Raw genomic sequence first — 17,335 nt, 5'->3', positions numbered from 1 at the left:
TTACATGATCACTAGAAAAAATGGTCTTACTTTGCCTATTTATCCCAGACTTATTACTGTGTTGTAGTTGGGTGGAGTCTTCTCAAGGAACAGGGAATAGTGGCATGAAAAAATAGGACAAATGCACATAACTCACATTTGTGACTCTAAGTTGTATTTCCTCCATTAGGGACTATCCTCTTACCTTAGCCCCGTCATACCTAGGCAAGGCAGCTGTTTTATTAAAATAAAATGGTTGAATATGGTTACTTCAACTCTAGCCAAGAAACCAGATTTAAAATGGAGTTCCTTTGTTGCTTAAAGAGAAGGTAGATATGATGACAGAGCTGAACTGGAAACCTGAAACTGAACAAGTGAATGCTTTATATGAGAACATGAAGAGTAGACCTTAAATAGTTTATGACAAATCTTAAGTCAGAGCTGGGGAAAAGGGCTCTCAAATTCCATTAGAATCTCTGAACGGGAGTAATCTCTTAATATCTTAATTTCTTAACTTTGTCTTTTCTTCTTCCTTTCTTTTTAAAAATTTTTAACAAACTCTACCATAAAGGAATGGGTTTTGAGTTTTAGAGTCTACTAATGATTAGTGTTCTCATGTGTTATTAGCATTATTTAGGCCATTGTTGAATGACTCATCAAATCAGAGATACACTCAAGTGCCTGAGTGTTCCTTTGTCAGCAGCTGCTGTCTACCCAAACTTTAGGGAAGGGAGTGGCCAGGATGTGGGGCAGTGGGAAAGGAGTTTAGACCTCTAGGATTCTGGGCCACTCACTGTTCAACTCTTTTTGCCTGTTCCATTTTGCAAATTTATTTTGAGACCATCTATTTCAACTTCCTCAATTTTTAGAAGGCAGCTGGGACTTGGAGATTTAAGGGGCTCATTTAACAATTTAAACCAGATCTTGGCCTTTATTGCACTCATCTCTTTGTTCCCGGATCCTCTCAGACACTGAGATTTTTTTTTTTTTTTTTTTTAAGTAAACTCTGCCCCCAATGTGGGGCTTGAACTCACGACCCCAAGATCAAGAGATGCATGCTGTACTGACTGAGCCAGCCAGGCAGCATAGACACTGATATCTTATTTGAGAATAAGGATCGGCTACTCTCCTAAGTCCCACTCACTTCTGTCCTGCCTCATAATATTTTTTTCATGTAAATGCAGAGTAGAAAAAAAAAATCATCTTAAGCTTGTATTCGAGGCTCAGCTCTGTTCTATGTTGGCTGTGTGGCACTGGGTTAGTCATTTAACCTCTCTGGCATCAATTTCACCATCTGTGAAATGGAACTAAAATATGTACCTCTCATGTTGACTGAGGATTAAACAAGCATGAACGTGGAAAGGACCTGGTAGTGGGATGGTCCAGCATTCAGTCCTAGTCTCCTCTCTGGGAGGCCGGACCCCGGTGCCAGGCTGAGACCGGGTCGAGCAATGGCTCCCTGTTGACTCAGCCAACCCGGTGATTCCCCCTCCCATTCCCCCACTTGCAAAGGCATACGAAAGCCTTGTCAAGGCTGAGAAAGCTAATTCCTGAAGCCTGTGGTCTGTGGGTGTTGGCAGTAATGTTATCCCCCTTTTCTACCCTGGGTCAAAGAGAAACAAACAGGGGAACTGTGTTTTGCTAGCAATCTATCAACAAGGTCTTGTTGTGACCCGTTTAGAAAGTTCATAAGGTACACAGAATTAAATGTTTTGGCTGGCAGCGATCATGTGAAACCTGTTTATTCTTAGAATGACCTGATCCATAAGAGCCTTGATATAAAAGATTGTGTACAGCAACAATAAAGCCGTCACTTGGGCCATCAGCCCAGGGGACCCTCCTGTTCCCAAACTGGCTTCTCTTCTCTTTTTTTTTCTTACATTCCCCTACCCTCAGGACCCTGATCTCGGTGTTTGTTGCGCCGGTCGCAACACCTCTCCCAAACTAAACCCATCTGATCTGTGAACCCTCAGTGAATATTCTCTCAAGCAAGCTCTTTTGCACTTCGAACCTTCCAACTTCTCATATGTATGTATGTATGTATATATGTATGTATTTTAAGTAGGCTTCATGCCCATCATGGAGCTCAATGCGGGGCTTCAACTCACAATCCTGAGATCAAGACCTGAGTTGAGATCACAAGTCATGCTTAACCGTCTGAACAACCCAGGTGCCCCTTGGTTTCTCATATTTAAAACCAGGGCCTTGGATTAGATTATACTTAAAGTCCCTCCCTGTAAGATACAAGTCCTCAGCTTTCAGCCTGTTAGCTCCCATTGCTCTGTCCTCTGGGTCTTTTTTCTTTTTTTTCTAAGACTGAAATTAGCCAATAAGCTTTCTAAAGCACAAGAAATTCTTTGCACTCCTGCCTTAATCTGTAAAGTAAGTTTTTAAAGAAGTCTTCATTTGTCCCACTTTGTGCTGGTTCTGGACCTATCAGGGAGGCAAAGAGCATGGCTGAATCTCTAGGGGTTTAAATGACATCATTAGGCTCCCTTTTCATTTCTTAGTTCTGCTTTTTTGGGTTGACTGTCTAGGGAGCAGTAAGAACAGTTGTGGGCCTCAGAGTGAGAGAGCTCAATCCTCTCCATCCCTTACCCCTCCACATTTCTGCCAAAGCACAGAAAGGACCCTGACTTCTTTGCTTAGGTCACATACTCATCTCTAGACTAATTACTGTGTCTCTTAGGTGGGTGGCATACTCTGGCCATCTCAAGTAACAGGACTATCTTGAGGTGAGGGGTGGAGGGCCAAAAGACTGTTGGCCCCACTAGAATTTCATGGACGAGGGAGAAGCAGTTTGCAAAAACAATAGTTGTTTACCACTCATGTGGACTGCACACATCATCCCCATGTGCTGGTAGCTCTTTGGTTCTGCACTGTTGCCATGGAATCTAAGACTGAAAAGGAGGCAAACAGTTCTGGACTTCTGGCAGCTCCAAGTTGAAAAGTTGACACAATCCACTGCCCCCACTATTGTCCTGTATTGTTTGCTTTGATTGGAAGAAAAACTATATCATATTTTCAAATTTAATGACTAGCTACTGGCCAAGGACCTTTTGCAGAAATTTCTCCAGAAACTATAGGGTGTACTCTTACAATGCTGGTTGGAGTTGCCAGCGTCCTTGGGCATCTCTATGTCCTGGTTCACCAGCAGACCATCAGCCTTTGCTGCTCTTTCATTGGCTGCATTCTGGAGATAGGAGCCTAGGGCCAGGGCAGAGAAGGAGGCTTTCAGGTGTGCTTAAAAAGCCAGCTGAGCAGCTGGATTCTTATCCACTATGGACAGCATTTCCATTATCATAAATATTCTCTAGGTTACTAAGTACCTAGAGAATTGCCCAGTGACTAGGGAACAGAAACTTATTTTTGCTTTTAAGAACCCAGAAAAGGGAAAATGTTCATGACAGAGCAAGGGTAGGAAGTAGGTCAAATACTAAAATGTGATCCATCTGGCTGGTCAGGCATTAGGTAGGAGACCCAAGGTTTTGGAGAGTCCCCAGTAGGCACACCTATCTGAATTACCTACCTGAGAAACTGATAGACCATATGTCCCCTTAATGTGAATGACAAGAAGGTGGCCCCTGCAGGCGGGAGCTTTTAGCCCACACTCACCCCTGAAGCAGAGGCCCAGGTACGGCACAAATGCCCAATCGTATAGGGTGGGAATGTTATTCTTCACCAGGCCATGATGTTCTCTACAACATGTTACTGATGTTCCATCAAGTACCAATGAAATTCAGTGAACGTAGAACATAACGATACCCCAATAAAATTTTGTTGAGTGAATGAAACCTCATGTCATGCTTTGAAAGCAAAAAGAAAACAGAACTCTTTCTGTTACAGCTAATTTAACTGTCAAATGTGTTGTGAGGCTGTATCTTTGACTTTCAGAAACATTTTGATAAACATCCTGTTGCCATTGTTTATGGACAGCGTATCTCTTATGGATCAGAATTAGTGGAACATAAACATGTTAAGATTTTCTCATATAATGTTCCAGATAATATTTTCCTATGTAACGTTCCAGATTTCAATCTTTGCTAACAAACCAGGTGATCAGGGCTGTTGGGGTTTTCCGTATCTTTTCTAGGAGAAATCTGTTTTTTGGGTTACTATCTTTGGCCACCAGATGGCAGTATTTGAACAATAAATTCTTAATCTGCTTTATAATTCAAAATGGTTTTACAAAATTATTTTATGTTTCAGAATCAATGCTTCAAAGTAAAATATGTAAGTTTTTTTTTTTTTTAATAAGGCTGGTGTGTGTTTAACTGATCTCCTAATTAAGATAGAAGTTTGAGAGACAACCAAGGTATTGGTAAGAATGTAAAACCTGCATGATTGATGATAAGGGGAGAAGGTTTGGCTTGGAGGTTAGACTCTAACATTAACTAGAGCCACGGCTGAGGCCTGGTTCTGGAATTTATCAGATGAAGGTTTTAAGGCATGTCAAATGCATGGTAGGCCTTGAAAATATGATAGCTTATTTCCTCCCATTTCTTAATTTGACCCCAGGATTAGTAACTCTTATTCTCATCAGAAAGTATAACTGGGAGCAGTAGTGCTGGGAGCAGACACTTCTGGGCATATCCTTGAAAAGTGGGGTTATTTTTACATTGATGTAATTGTTGTTAAGTCTCTGGTGTTTTGATATTAGAAGAAGCACTGTCAAAGTGAGACAAATGATATACAGGGAAGGTAAAGGGGTATGTGTGCATTTTCCATGGGTTAGCTTCCCTCAAAATCTCCTTCTGATATAAGAGCTCAGCTTCATTTATATCCTCCAGCTTTTCTAAGAGTTTTGTCATCTAAGCAGGCAGAAAAATGCCCCAGCCTGAAACAGTGTCAGAATATTAGAGCTGGAAAGAATTCTACAAACTAGGACTCCTGACATTTTGAAGTAGTCATGGGTTCAGGGAATTTGGTGAAAGCTATGGACCCTCTCCATACATTTTCAAACAAATCAGTCATCGATGAATTCCTAGGGCAAAGTTTCTCAACTGGTGTGTGTGTCCATGTGTGTATGTGGAGATGTGTAAGTCACATAGGCCCTAATTATTTTGAACCATCTGGTAGGGCTTTTTTTCCAAACCACACACAGAAATTCACTCTGTGAATACCATGGAAGGGCATCTAATGCCCTTGGTGCTTTGGGTAGACAAATGTTTAATCTCTTGCCTTGAGACTCTGTTAAAACTCTTTAATCTAGTAGCCTCTGATGTCCCATTGAATGGTTTGAGACAGAAATGATTGTTATAACTCCAGTGACAAACTTATGTCCTTATTAAACACCAAGAGTGCTTATATTCCCAAATTCATGCTGGGAGAAAATACGCTAAAATGTTAATTAGTAGTCATTTTTGGATGGTGAGAATGTAGGTAATTTAAATTTTGTTATATTGTACAGATTTCTCTTTCTTTCTTTCTTTCTTTCTTTCTTTCTTTCTTTCTTTCTTTCTTTCTTTCTTCCTTTCTTTTTTTTTTTTTTGAGAGAGAGAGAGAGAGAGAGAGAAAGAAAGAGAGAAAGAGAGAAAGAAAGAGAGGCTCAATCTCACTACTGTGAGTCTGTGACTGAGATTGTGACCTGAGCTGAAATCAGTAGTCAGACACTTAACTGACTGAGCCACCCAGGCTCCCCTATTACGCAGATTTCTAATCAGGTACAATGAATATGTATTTGGGAATGTGAGAAAACCTAGATTTTATTTTTTAAAAAATAGATCACAGAATGTAATCCACGTTCAGTGACTTATATTAATAGCCAATAAAACAAAAAATGGCTAATAATTTTAATAAGATAAGTTCTCCAGACCTCTAGAGGCAGAAAGACATCCTGCAAGGCCAAATTTCAGGCTATAACAGATTCAGTTGGGCCTGAGGAGGACACAAGTGAAGGTAAATTCAAGTTTGGGATCCGATTTCCTTGTTACTAGATCTAGAGAAGTAGATTTGTCTGCCCCCAACCTTAATCTCTGTCTCTTTCACAGAGATATCAACTATATTTTGTTCAAAATTCTTGTCCTAGCAACTTCCTATTTGTATTTATAAATGTCTTTCAGCAGCCATTAAGGTCCCATAATTTATCTTGAGTATTATGTTGATGTGGCATGCTATATTAACTTCCAATTTTGGACCATCCTTGAGTTCTGGGGATGACCCTCTTGGTTCCTGAGGGCTACTCTTTCAATGTTGCTTGGACGTGAGGATATATTTTTGATGGATGGGGATGGGGGGTGAATTCTATAGATTAGTTCATGTGTGAGAGCTTTGTGGCCTGGAACGCAGACTTCTGATGTAAAGCATGAGGAGAAGAGGAGGAGCAAATGGGACCTGAAAATCAGGAGGAGAATGGTTAGGAGTTTGGCTTGCTGGATTAGTTCTAGGGTATCCTTTGTGGTAGAGAATTCCAGTAATGGGAGAGATGGAGATCTGACTTCTACATGATAACCAACCCTACATGATAAAGAGGGAGGGAGGAGAAGGATGAAAAGAGATACATGAGGTGAACATTTGGGGAAGACTTTGAGGCCTTTGGGAAGTGGGAACTTTGGAGAGGTCTAGAAAACTACAGAATATAGGAGGGGAATTTGGAGAAGGTTTTTTTCCCCCCTGGATAGAAATTGGATCTATTCAATGGTTTTTGATAGATGTTAGCAAAGATTATATATTCTTTTTTTTTTTTTTTTTGAAATTTTGATCTCTGTTGTTCTTATTTCTCATATCTTTATTATGTGTTTCTTGACACTTTATTATAAAGTGTCACTTTTCAGGGGCGCCTGGGTGGCTCAGTCGGTTAAGCGTCTGACTTCGGCTCAGGTCATGATCTCATGGCTTGTGAGTTCGAGCCTCGTGTCAGGCTCTGTGCTGACAGCTCAGAGCCTGGAGCCTCTTCAGATTCTGTGTCTTTCTCTCTCTGCCCCTCCCGTGCTCACACTCTGTCTCTCAAAAATAAATAAACATTAAAAAAAAAAATTAAAGTGTCACTTTTCAGAAAAGTAACTCTTGGATTTGTTACTTTCATGACTGTCTTTATAATTTGTTTTTGCCCTAATTCTTTAGTCTTTATTATTTTGTCTATATTTTTTGAGTCAAATACCGGGTTCATATACATTAGTATTAAGACATCTCTTTTTATCAGAATTTTTAAAATAGTGAAAATATTTAAGACTGTGAATTGAATGCTGGGTTGGACTGAGACTTACGGAGATGGCCTTGGCTGTTGATAGCAAGGAAATGTTTAATCTGATTTCAGCACCTGAGCCATCAGGTTTCCTTGTGTCTGTCAGAGAAGTCATATGTTCAAGGTGGTAAAATGAAAATATCATGTTATCCCTCCCTAGGATAAGGTTTTGTTCCTTGTGTGTTTCACAGATATTTTTCTTTCCTGTTTTCTTATAAATAATTGTGTTAGGGTAGTCTCATCTCTTTTCTCCTTACCTTCACCACAAAAATGAAACAGTATGGCCTGGTCAAGGATCTGCTGTTAGTCTTTTATATTTAGTATGATTTTAAACCTCAACATTATCTTTTCAAGATTGGAGTTCGCATTTCAGCTTTTTTTGTACAAGAAAAAATTTTGTCCCCGGTTGAGGGATTTTAATTTTAATGAAGTACTATGTATGTATTTATTTATTTATTTTACAACTTATTATTATTATTATTTTTTATGGATTGTGCTTTTGGTATTGTAAAGTTATCACTAAACCCAGGGTCACCTGGATTTTATCTCATGTAGTCTTCTAGGAGTTTTATAGTTTCGTATTTTACATTTTGGTTTGTGATCTTTTTGAGTTAATTTTTTGTGAAAGGTATAAAGTCTGTGTCTAGATTCATTTATTTCTTTGCCTGTGAATGTCTAGTTAAAGAATTTTTAAGCATTATCTAATGGGGAAAATTTTTTATATGAAGTGTCTGTTTCTTCCTTCCCTCCCAATGTTTTCTTCCCTGTAATGAGAATCTGTGATTAAAGAGAAGAATTTCAAGGGAGAAACGTAAAACTGCCAGCAGAAGGCCATGCAACTTAGACTAGAATGTGAGGCCTCCACTTCCCGTCCAGCTGGTTTTTCTTCCTCTGACAACAGTGGGAGTGGGGAGTGGGACGCCTTCCCTGGGCCTGATGTGCCAAACTGTTTCCAACTCCATTGTGGCCATCAGTAGGGTTCCCTCACCTCCTGCCTGTTCTTATTTGCCAGTTCATAGGCACCTTGGAATGGGAGCAGTGTTTAGAAAACCATGCGTTTGCGTCAGTATCATAATCCCAAGTCACTTCAAGATTTGGGGGAAAATGAGCAAGGGCAGCTACCACCATGGTAACTGTGAAAAAATCAGTTCTTTGTAGAAGGTGTGACTGAATTGTTACAATTTGGAAAGAACTTGTCACAGTGTGTGATCTGCCCAGAGGCACTCTCCAAAACACCACAAAATCCTCCAGGAATCTTTTCATCCTTTTGAAACTCCAGTTTGCATTTCCAGGAGCCTGACTGACCTGCTGAGCACAGTGTTCTATAAAGGCAGAGTTTGTTTTTTAGTTACTGGTGGTGGCAGGGACACCAGAGTGGCATTACTTTTTGAGAAAGAGATGGGAACTCATTCATAAGAGCAAGATGGGCACAGAGAGCGTTAGGCTGCCCAGGCATGGAGGTGGGCAGTGAGGACAGGGAGGTCTTTGGGGACAAAAGGAATTGCCATGCTATGTTTGCCATGAGAAATAGAAATTGGTCCCTTCAAGATGAGATTTCTTCCCTCTCCTGCTAAGAACTAGGTAATACGGTCTGCTGGGAATAGAGGCACTAGATAAACAGTACTGAGGCTCCATTTGTGCCAGTCACCAGCCTTGGCAGCAATGCCACGGGGAAGATGGCTTTAGTTTCACTTTGCTTGAGGAATTTACAGCTCAGTGAGGTAATGACCCAGTCTAAGGTAGGGAGTGGGGGATTGGATAATCCGAAGTTAGAACTCTTTCCTTACGTCTAGGTGCCCCCTTCTGCACCCACACATAACATCTCCCTTAAACTGATTACTGAGCCTTGAATTTATGTCACGGCACGTTAGCAGACAAGTTGAGAATGACTAAACCTGGCTGAGGTGAAGGCAGTAACTTGGATGGCCTTGTTATGTTATACTTTCCTTAGTCCTCTTCATAAGGTCACCTGTAATATTGTCTACCCTTAAGGATTACTGAGAATATTTTAAAAAAATGTTTATTTATTTTTGAGAGAGAGAGAGAGAGGCAGTGAGAGAGGGAGAGAGAGAATCCTAAGCAGGCTCTGCACTGTCAGCACAGAGCCTGATGTCGGTCTCAAACTCACAAACCATGAGATCATGACCTGAGCTGAAATTAAGAGTCATATGCTTAACCTACTGAGCCTCCCAGGCACTCCTTGTAGGATGATTGAGAGTATTAAATGAAATAATGAGGGTAAAGCACTGGGTAGATGGTCACTAAATAACTATGATGATTATGGCAAAGAATTGTTTTCAAAGGAAACTTAATGGTAGAATTGGTTCAATCTATTCATAGGAATTCTTATTTGTTTTGTTTTTGTTTTTGTTTTTGTTTTTTTGCTCACATAAGGAATGATGCAGAAATGAATAGTTAGTGTTCTTGACAAAACAAGTCATTTTAATGTAAAAGAATTTCAAGAAAAACTAAATAATCTTTAGTCCCTCCTCTAAAGATAAGGGCTTGCAGCACTAGTTTCTACATTACTTAATAAAGTATTACGTTTTCGAAGTGGGAAAATAATCTGATGAGTGAAGATTTTAAGCGAATTTACTTCACAAGTGTTTGGAGCTGTGGTCAACTTCAAGATTAAACTCCCTGTCATTTGGCCAGGTGTGGATGAACTCATTTGTTGTACTGTATGAAAAATAAACATTTTGTAGAACTATAAACACCTGTCCTTACCATAGTATCCATCCTCTGGGCCCTTTGTTATGGAAAGGTTTTCTCTGTGTTCTATCCATACAAAACCTATGAAGCTTTAAACAATGTGACTAATAGCAAAGATGATCAGCAGGGCATCTCCTTCTGTGGCTCATTTCTTTCTGGATTGGGCTACTGTATACACGTAACATAATTGTGTTTTGCACATTATTTGCTCCTTATTTGAAACCTGAAGGGGAGTTGTCTAAAAGGAAAGTGAAGGACCTTTTTTTTTTTTTTTTTTTTTCCAACATTTTAAATTTATTTTTGGGACAGAGAGAGACAGAGCATGAACGGGGGAGGGGCAGAGAGAGAGGGAGACACAGAATCGGAAACAGGCTCCAGGCTCCGAGCCATCAGCCCAGAGCCTGACGCGGGGCTCGAACTCACGGACCGCGAGATCATGACCTGGCTGAAGTCGGACGCTTAACCGACTGCGCCACCCAGGCGCCCCGGAAAGTGAAGGACCTTTAAAGATGAACAATGCAGGCAGATTATTTGCTCACAATCATGTTTGTAGGCTAGCCAAACAGGACTTTGTATTATAGTTAAAAGTGTTTCTGAACTGCTTTTTAGTTTCTCATCACTGTATTCATATGGCTTCTGTTTCTGGAGAGAAAAACCTAATTTTTGTCTTTTTAACAGAATTACCTAATTGCACAGTCATTTTCAACCATACAAAAGCCCACATTAAAAATGAGCCAACAGGAATAATTATGACTCATAGAAGAAGTAAATGATCTGATATGTAGTTGTTGTGTTTTGAGGGATTTAATTTGACATCAACAGAAAAAGGATTTTTCTGAAGAAAAAAACATTTTATCATTTAATCCACAATGTATTTAGCTATAGACAGTTCTTTTTTTTTTTACAGTATACAATTTTATTTTATTTTATTTTATTTTTATTTTTTAAATTTACATCCAAGTTAGTTAGCATATAGTGCAACAATGATTTCAGGGTTAGATTCCTTAATGCCCCTTACCCATTTAGCCCATCCTTCCTCCTACAACCCCTCCAGTAACCCTCTGTTCTCCACATTTAAGAGTCTCTTATGTTTTGTCCCCTTCCCTGTTTTTATATTATTTTTGCTTCCCTACCCTTGGGTTCATCTCTTCTGTGTCTTTAAGTCCTCATATGAGTGAAGTCATATGATACTTGTCTTTCTCTGACTAATTTCACTTAGCATAATACCTTCTAGTTCCATCCATGTAGTTGCAAATGGTGAGATTTCCTTCTTTTTGATTGCCGAGTAATACTCCATTGTATATGTATATACAACATCTTTATCCATTAATCCATTGGTGGGCATTTGGGCTCTTGCCATACTTTGGCTATTGTTGATAGTGCTGCTATAAACATTGGGGTGCATGTGCCCCTTCAAAACAGCATACCTGTATCCCTTGGATAAATACCTAGTAGTGCAATTGCTGGGTCATAGAGTAGTTCTATTTTTAATTTTTTGAGGAACCTCCACACTGTTTTCCAGAGTGGCTGCACCAGTTTGCATTCCCACCAGCAGTGCAAAAGAGATCCTCTTTCTCTGTATCCTTGTCAACATCTGTTGTTGCCTGAGTTGTTAATGTTAGCCATTCTGACAGGTGTGAAGTGGTATCTCATTGTGGTTTTGATTTGTATTTCCCTGATGATGAGTGATGTTGAGCATTTTTTCATGTGTCGGTCATCTGGATGTCTTCTTTGGAGAAGTGTCTGTTCATGTCTTTTGCCCATTTCTTCACTGGATTATTTGTTTTTTGGGTGTTGAGTTTGATAACTTCTTTATAGATTTTAGATACGAACCATTTATCTGATATGTTGTTTGCAAATATCTTCTCCCATTCTGTCAGTTGCCTTTTAGTTTTGTTGATTGTTTCCTTCACTGTGCAGAAGCTTTTTATTTTGATGAGGTCCCAATAGTTCATTTTTGCTTTTGTTTCCTTTGTCTCCAGAGATGTGTTGAGTAAGAAGTTGCTGCGGCCAGGATCAAAGAGGTTTTTGCCTGCTTTCTTCTCGAGGATTTTGATGGCTTCCTGTCTTGTATTTAAGTCTTTCATCCATTTTGAATTTAATTTTGTGTGTGATGTAAGAAAGTGGTCCAGGTTCATTCTCCTGCATGTCGCTGTCCAGTTTTCCCAGCACCACTTGCTGAAGAGACTGTCTTTATTCCATTGGATATTCTTTCCTGCTTTGTCAAAGATTAGTTGGCCATACATTTGTGGGTCCATTTTTGGGTTCTTTATTCTGTTCCATTGATCTGAGTGTCTGTTTTTGTGCCAGTACCATACTGTCTTGCTGATATTAGCTTTGTAATACAGCTTGAAGTCTGGCTATAGACAGTTCTATTAACAACTCATTTAATGTTTTTCTGATTCATTTGGTGCTTAACAAAGGGATTACTTTAGCTCTTGCATCTCAATTCATTGTTGTATGATTCTTCAATCTCCATTTTCATTGACTGGTGAGATAAAATAATTATCGTAAGAGATTTTGGTGTGTGCATATCAAAACTGGACATCTCCAGGGGGTAAAAAAATAAGGACATGTAGGACTTGAACAGTAGAATAAGTAAACTTTTTGCATGTGTATGCAAGCACCCACATGTGCACATGCACTCATAAATATAGGAAAAAGACCTTTCATCCTTTGAATAGAGAAGAAACACTTTTCTCCCCATATGTTCATGGAACATTTAAAACAGTTGATCCCATGTTTGACCACAAAGAAAATTTTGATATGTCTTTGTATTTCACTTTGAGCAATAATCATGCATTACTTTCATAATGCAAATAGCACCAAAATAAAGACAAAATTTAAAAATGGGTTTGCTGTATTTCTAATGTTTAGAATAATGTTTGGCACATATTAGGCACTCACTAAATGTTGGGTACATAAGTAAACAAATGGATTTTAATAACTTTTGTTGAGTACCTGCTATGTGCCAGGCACTGAACAGCAGGTATTGCCTAATAGTCGTGTGGTCTAAAGCCACTTGAGTTAAATGGATTTTGGTATATCACAGAACAAACAAACCATGTGCCCTAAAACCTAACTAGCAGATAACAAGTGTGCAGTCATTCCTTTAGCCCATAACAGGGGCTATACCTTTTCTCCAGCTGCATTGTAAGGGCTTCTGCTGAATTGGTTTATTTAATACTTTTGATGTGCAGTACACATTTCCCATACTTCAGGTGATAATTTAAAGAGTGAAGGAGGAGTGATAAGGGCATATGGACTAGGGAAAGCTTTCTGACACCGATCATGCTGACTGCACTAGGTAACTCTGACATCCTTTCCAGCTTTACCAAGAATAATTCTGCTATCTCTAAGCCTACTGGCTCCATGGTTGTTTACTTACGATTATTTTTTACTTGTTGTCTGGAAATCGGTTCTTTTTCATTTAAAATATTTTTCATTAAAAATATCTTTCATTTAAAAATACTTCTTTCCTCTTTTCAAAATGTTGGCTCAGTTGAGGGGGTTGAGTTTTTGCTGTAATTGCTGACTTTGTTCATTGTAATAGGCATTCCTTCTGAACTATAGTGCGTATTCATTTTCTTAGACATTTTCAATCAGAGTAAAAGAAGAGCTCATGATTGGATTAGGCTTTTCACTTGTTTCTTATTAGATATTTGATTACAATTTGGAAATGTTTGCTGCCCATAGGCAAAATTACCATCAGTGTTAAAGGTATTACATTTTCCCACTTCATAATGTGTTGTGTATCTTAATTAATAGTAGACAGAATAATAGGGCATGTCTATGTTTTTTCTCCTTTTTGTTTTTTTAAATCTATCAATTATTGAAAGCTTATTATGTGCTGGACACTGAACAAAGCTCTTTAAGCAACTTATTTCTTTTATTCCTCACAACAATCTTATAAACAGGCATGGTGAAGATAAATAACAAAACTAGTAACAGAAATTCTTCCTGGCTCAAAGTCTGTGCTTTTAACCACTGTGCTACACTTTTCCTGTCTCTTCCATGGTCATATTCTGGAACTGGCCTTCTTCTAGAACATCTTCCTTTTAGAAGAAATATTTAAACATTTTAAAAAATGTTTTTAATTATTTTTGAGAGAAAGAGACAGAGTGTGAGTGGGAGAGGGGCAGAGAGAGAGGGAGACACAGAATCTGAAGCAGGTTCCAGTCTCTGAGCTGTCAGCACAGAGCCCGATGTGGGGCTCAAACTCGTGAACCATGAGATCCTGACCTGAGCTGAAGTCGGATGCTTAACCAACTGAGCCACCCAGGCACCTCAGAAGAAATGTTTAGAAGAAAATTTTCATTACATTTTTTTGAGTAAAATTCAAGTATCCTGATCCTTGGGTCCAGCCCTTAGCTTTTCTATAGCTTCATTTCCACTCTGTTTTTCACCATTGTCAAAATCTTCAATTTCTTGGTCCTGCCACTTCCTCCCAGTTTAGTAAACCCATCTTAGGCTTTCTTTCTTCTCTATGAGCCTCATGTTTGATCATCTAAAATATTCTCCCATAAGGAGGCCTCACTGGCTTAGTTGGTAGAGTATGTGACTCTTTTTATTATTTATTTATTTATTTATTTATTTATTTATTTATTTATTTATTTATTTATTTTAGAGAAAGAGAGAGCATGTGAGTGGGGAGAGGCGCAGAGAGAGAGAGAGAATCTCTCTGTGCTGAACATGGAGCCTGATGTGGGGCTCAATCTCGCGATTGTGAGATCATGACCTGAGCCGAAATCAAGAGTTGGATGCCCAACTGACTGAGTCACCCAGGTGCCCCAGAGTGTGTGACTCTTGATCTCGGGGTTGTGAGTTCTAGCCCCACGTTGGGTGTAGAGATTATTTAAAAATAAAATCTTAAAAAAATGTTCTCCCATAAATACTCCTTTTACTTCTATTCTATTGCTAAACCCACTCTATTATATCCCAACCATGGATTGATGCCTCAATTTGCTTCCTTTGCTTCTATCTTCAGATAAGCTAGTCGATGTTAGAGACAAGTATCAGTAGATCTTGTAATAAACCTTGCAGATTGGTACCACTACACATTTATGGCCTTAAATTCTTGCTAGGCTCTCCTTTCATTCTGTGGCATTGCTGTTTTCAGGTTCTTTCTTCATTGTTTTCAAGAACAGTGCCATGTCGGTACCATTGTCCTTAAGTTGTCACTTCCCTTACTCTTAGCTAGGTTTTCTCTTGCTTCATGAAGCACATTGAGGCCAGTAAGTATTATCTTGCTCAACTTTCCATCCCTTTGCTGCCACTCATCTACATGCATACCATTCTTGACTGTCTTCCACAGGATAAGGGGAACTCCTTCCTATACAAATCCAACTCCTCACCTTGACCACAAGTCCAAGATGGAAGTATCTGTGTTCTGGGCAGGAGGATGGAAGAAAAGATGAAGAGAGGGATCAAGGATTCACACATACTCTTTGAGGAAGTTTCCTGGAATCTCCTCCATGATTCTTCTTTTTGTATTACCATGGCCAGAATTCAGCCACAAGCCAAAGGTGACCAAGCTTTAAGGGCAGCTGTGAAATATAACCTTTATTTTTGGTAAATCCATGCTCAGTTAAAATTTTTATTATTACAGAAGCAGCATAGAATGTAAATTAGAGACATTGAACAGTGTCTACCAGTATTCCTTTGCACATGAAAAAAAATTTGAGTTCCCTCTTTTAACATGGAGGGCTTTCCTTTACAGTGTCATTCCAATAGGAACTGTAGGGGGAAAGTAAATTTTTTACTTATATTGCAAATATTTTACAAATATTACCTTTTAATTTTATAATCTTTAATTTTTTTATGCTCTCATCATACAGAGGAGGGAACATGAAGGGGGGAGAAGGGCAGAGGCAGAGAGAGGAAATCCCCAGCAGGGGATTGGGCTGCACAGAGGGATGAGCCTGGGATGGGCTCAGCACAGAGCCCAATGTGGGCTTGATGCGGAACTTGATCCCATGACCCTGGGACCATGACCCAAGCCAAAATCAAGAGTGGGACGCTCAACCGACTGAGCCACCCAGGTACCCCAGGCATTCCATTTTATAAAACTAATTTCTTGTTTCTGGATTTTATATTTTGCTCAAGTAGGCCTTCCTTATCCATATGTTCTCATATTTTCTTTTGGTACTTTTATACTTTTGTTTTTTTTTACTTTAGATCTTCATTATATGTGGCATTTAAATTTTGGTAGTGTGACATAGGGATCCATCTTTATTTTTTCAATTTTTATCTAACTCCAACTCGTTTTAAACTAGCCTTCATTCTCATTCATTTGAAATGCCACATTTATGGTGAACTAAATTTTAATACATACACAAGTCTGTTATGGGCTCCCTATTTCAGTTATATTGAGCTATTACTAAACTCTCAATTTTTGTTACCATGGTTTTGTAGAATTTCTTTATTCTTCACTCTTTTTCTTCTTTTCCTCCCCACTCCTCCTCCTTTCTCTACTCTTACTTTCATTTCACCTAGCTGAGCTTGTAGGACACTCCTATGAGGGTGAGACAAACTGGTACAAGCTTCCATCTCTGTTTTCTTCACTGTAGAATCTTTGTGCCTCTCGTACTCAGCACCTTTGCGTTTCTTTGCTGCCTAATGTCACCTTTCTGGGTCTTGCATTGTGTGAGATGCTGCCATTGGATGGATTGCTGCTTATAGTTGACTTGTTCTTTGTGCTTCATCCTTTTGATCCTTTGTGTGTGTATAAAATCTATTTCTTTTTATGACTATATTTAAACATTTTCCCTAAGTTCTCTGAAGATGTAAAATCAATTGTTGACATCAATACATGTGAATCCACCTCTTTATTTCCTTTTATTTATCTTTTTTGACTGCCTGACTGGTTTCTTCAGGAAGGATGAAATTGTTTTCTGAGTCAATGAGCTGCTGAATCTCAGAATCAGGTAGCACATGAATGTTACATGGTGCTCAGTGGTTTATACGGCCTTGGAAACAATTTGCTACCTAAAGTTCTGGCTGAACTTGTCCTGGATGCAGATAATAAGGGAGTGCTTGTGGGTGGTTCAGTAGGATGAGAAATAGGCACACCTCTCCCTAGAGCTTTATCTCTCTAGACTCTTTGGGCCACTTTTCTGCTATCCACTTTGACTTTCTCTATGGTCATGGCCTGTCTGATCAGTGTTCTTCTTTAACATTTTATTGTCTTGTCTACAGTTTCTTTTCCAGATGAATTTCCTATTCAACTTGTCAGAATCTAATAAAAAAGTCTCAGAATTTTGACTTTGACTGTATTTAATTTACCAACTAATGGGAGGGATATTAACCTTATTGACCATGTTGGATCATCAGAACAGATTCTGATGACAGGACTTGGGACTTTAGTGGTTTTCATGAGTGTGTGTGTATGTGTGTGTACGTGCGTATGTAGGTGTATAGAATGGTGGGTGGGAGATAAACATGGAGGGCTTTCCTTTACAG

At 39.1% G+C, this 17,335-nt stretch overlaps 1 protein-coding gene across 2 annotated transcripts in view; it reads left to right on the top strand.

The window, feature by feature from the left end:
- APTX (aprataxin) overlaps positions 1–15,745 on the top strand; it is a 63,668-nt gene extending 47,923 nt beyond the window's left edge. Inside the window, exons 9-10 of one of the 2 annotated variants that reach the window (XR_008424227.1) lie at positions 15,189–15,399; positions 15,712–15,745. The gene's annotated coding sequence lies outside the window, so the exon portion shown is untranslated. Of the gene's footprint in view, positions 1–15,188; positions 15,549–15,711 lie in introns of those variants that run through there. The other variant, XM_053908042.1, reaches the window with a different exon arrangement.
- The last annotated feature ends 1,590 nt before the right edge of the window (positions 15,746–17,335 follow it).

The sequence above is a fragment of the Panthera pardus genome, unplaced genomic scaffold (genome assembly GCF_024362965.1).
Source record: "Panthera pardus isolate Hobbes unplaced genomic scaffold, ASM2436296v1 HiC_scaffold_20, whole genome shotgun sequence".
NCBI lineage: Eukaryota > Metazoa > Chordata > Mammalia > Carnivora > Felidae > Panthera > Panthera pardus.
The sequence above is the reverse complement of the archived record's forward strand: the minus strand, read 5'-3'. Positions and strand labels throughout refer to the sequence as shown.